Source organism: Anopheles merus, unplaced genomic scaffold (assembly GCF_017562075.2).
Source record: "Anopheles merus strain MAF unplaced genomic scaffold, AmerM5.1 LNR4000015, whole genome shotgun sequence".
Lineage (NCBI taxonomy): Eukaryota > Metazoa > Arthropoda > Insecta > Diptera > Culicidae > Anopheles > Anopheles merus.
Genome location: NW_024427595.1, coordinates 146,526 through 150,000, shown reverse-complemented (window position 1 = coordinate 150,000; position 3,475 = coordinate 146,526).

Genomic DNA, 3,475 nt, shown 5'->3' with positions numbered 1-3,475 from the left:
GCCTTGCGCATGATGATGTTGACCATGTTTGGTTAGCGTGTCGTGTGTCGAGGTGGTCGGTCTTGGTAGTAGGATGTCTTGTGCATGGCGTGTTGACCTCGTCGGTCGATGTGTCGTGTACGAGATGACCTACTTGCCCGTCGGTTGTCCAAGTTGTATGATGTGTTGACTTAGTCGACGTGTCATGTGCTTGGATGATTGGCGTACGGGTCATGTATGGTGTACTTCCTTCGGTTGAAGGGATGTACTAGTACATACTTGTATTAATTGTTTATTTCACGATCTGGTCTTTTGATTGGATCGTGAAAAAACGCTAAGTCCAAGAATCCTGAACTCGAGAGGAAAGCGCTGATGGCAACCTTTTTGACAGGACGTCCCTAGAAAACGGCTTTTTCCTTTTCGGCATTAAGTGGCATGTTTAACGTGGCTAGAACATCAATTATCCTGCAAATGGCACTCAAGCTTGGCAAAAGTCTCGAAACACTCCTATCTTGACGCACCGGCAACCGCAACACGATGCAAAACAAATTGCACGAGCTACTGATACTTGTACCATGCACGGTACACGGTTCCGAAAATTACGCCTGAAAGTATGCAATTTGGTGCTACCCTAGGGAACTTGTATGGGGAAGCCTACCTACGCGTGTCGCACGTTGCAAGTTGCATGGTCGTCGATCAGAGGCATGCAAAAGCACCTATCTAGGGGAATTACTCTACGTTCTAGTAGCTAGTGCGATTTTCCGGTCCAGCACGGCAGTACGCCTGCATGCATACAATCCATGTACCAACCATGTACCTAGGCGTTGGTCAGTAGCTTTTGGCGCCACATGGAGAAAGTATTCGAGTTCAGATTTCTGGGACTTAGCGTATTTTTCAAAACTATTAATTTAAATTAAACTATTAATGGGTCTCAAGCTAGGCGTTGGTCAGTAGCTTTAGGCGCAACATGGAGGAAGTATTCGAGTTCAGATTTCTGGGACTTAGCGTATTTTTCAAAACTATTAATGGAAATTAAACTATAAATGGGTCACAAGCTAGGCGTTGCTCAGTAGCTTTTGGCGCCACATGGAGAAGTATTCGAGTTCAGATTTCTGGGACTTAGCGTATTTTTCAAAACTATTAATGGAAATTAAACTATAAATGGGTCTCAAGCTAGGCGTTGGTCAGTAGCTTTTGGCGCAACATGGAGGAAGTATTCGAGTTCAGATTTCTGGGACTTAGCGTATTTTTCAATCATATTAAACCGAATCAAACATAAAAATGATGAAACCTACACGACGTTCCTAGGTTATGGACGAAAAGTGACGATTTAGTGCCGGTCAGGATAGCCGTGCACCAAAATTGTGTACCGATCAGGGAAAGTACAACACGGAGGGCGCAGCCCGAGCGTACGCGTTCATGGATGTCCATGTTGGTACAAGTTGCCGGTCAGGATAGCCGTGCACCAAAATTGTGTACCGATCAGGGAAAGTACAACACGGAGGGCGCAGCCCGAGCGTACGCGTTCATGGATGTCCATGTTGGTACAAGTTGCCGGTCAGGATAGCCGTGCACCAAAATTGTGTACCGATCAGGGAAAGTACAACACGGAGGGCGCAGCCCGAGCGTACGCGTTCATGGATGTCCATGTTGGTACAAGTTGCCGGTCAGGATAGCCGTGCACCAAAATTGTGTACCGATCAGGGAAAGTACAACACGGAGGGCGCAGCCCGAGCGTACGCGTTCATGGATGTCCATGTTGGTACAAGTTGCCGGTCAGGATAGCCGTGCACCAAAATTGTGTACCGATCAGGGAAAGTACAACACGGAGGGCGCAGCCCGAGCGTACGCGTTCATGGATGTCCATGTTGGTACAAGTTGCCGGTCAGGATAGCCGTGCACCAAAATTGTGTACCGATCAGGGAAAGTACACTACGTTCCTATGACTTGGGTGAAAAGTGTTGATAAAGTGCCGGATAGGATAGACGGTGGCTTATCGTACACATCACAAACAAAAACCCCTTAGTGAGCAGTAGCAAGTGTCGATGGAACAAAGCGAAGGCAATACAAACTGATCAAGTACAATAAAGAACGCTACGTACTAGGACTTCTGTCCAAGAATGGTGTCCGCGACGGGAGGGCAATGGTCGAGCAAGCAGGTTTCCCTAGTAAACCTTGTATGGTAAACATACCCAAGCGTGTCCGTATGCACGCAACGATAGTCACGAACGGGCACATACCTAGGGAAAGTACTCTACGTACTAGGACTTCTGTCCAAGAATGGTGTCCGCGACGGTCGGGGAAGCAGGTTACTTATCATGGCAAACAAGTTAAATAGCTACCTTAAGAGAACGAAAGTTACTGTGGATGGAACAAAACGTGTGCCTAGAATTCCTTCCTGGTTTCCCTAGTAAACCTTGTATGGTAAACATACCCAAGCGTGTCCGTATGCACGCAACGATAGTCACGAACGGGCACATACCTAGGGAAAGTACTCTACGTACTAGGACTTCTGTCCAAGAATGGTGTCCGCGACGGGAGGGCAATGGTCGAGCAAGCAGGTTTCCCTAGTAAACCTTGTATGGTAAACATACCCAAGCGTGTCCGTATGCACGCAACGATAGTCACGAACGGGCACATACCTAGGGAAAGTACTCTACGTACTAGGACTTCTGTCCAAGAATGGTGTCCGCGACGGGAGGGCAATGGTCGAGCAAGCAGGTTTCCCTAGTAAACCTTGTATGGTAAACATACCCAAGCGTGTCCGTATGCACGCAACGATAGTCACGAACGGGCACATACCTAGGGAAAGTACTCTACGTACTAGGACTTCTGTCCAAGAATGGTGTCCGCGACGGTCGGGGAAGCAGGTTACTTATCATGGCAAACAAGTTAAATAGCTACCTTAAGAGAACGAAAGTTACTGTGGATGGAACAAAACGTGTGCCTAGAATTCCTTCCTGGTTTCCCTAGTAAACCTTGTATGGTAAACATACCCAAGCGTGTCCGTATGCACGCAACGATAGTCACGAACGGGCACATACCTAGGGAAAGTACTCTACGTACTAGGACTTCTGTCCAAGAATGGTGTCCGCGACGGGAGGGCAATGGTCGAGCAAGCAGGTTTCCCTAGTAAACCTTGTATGGTAAACATACCCAAGCGTGTCCGTATGCACGCAACGATAGTCACGAACGGGCACATACCTAGGGAAAGTACTCTACGTACTAGGACTTCTGTCCAAGAATGGTGTCCGCGACGGGAGGGCAATGGTCGAGCAAGCAGGTTTCCCTAGTAAACCTTGTATGGTAAACATACCCAAGCGTGTCCGTATGCACGCAACGATAGTCACGAACGGGCACATACCTAGGGAAAGTACTCTACGTACTAGGACTTCTGTCCAAGAATGGTGTCCGCGACGGGAGGGCAATGGTCGAGCAAGCAGGTTTCCCTAGTAAACCTTGTATGGTAAACATACCCAAGCGTGTCCGTATGCAC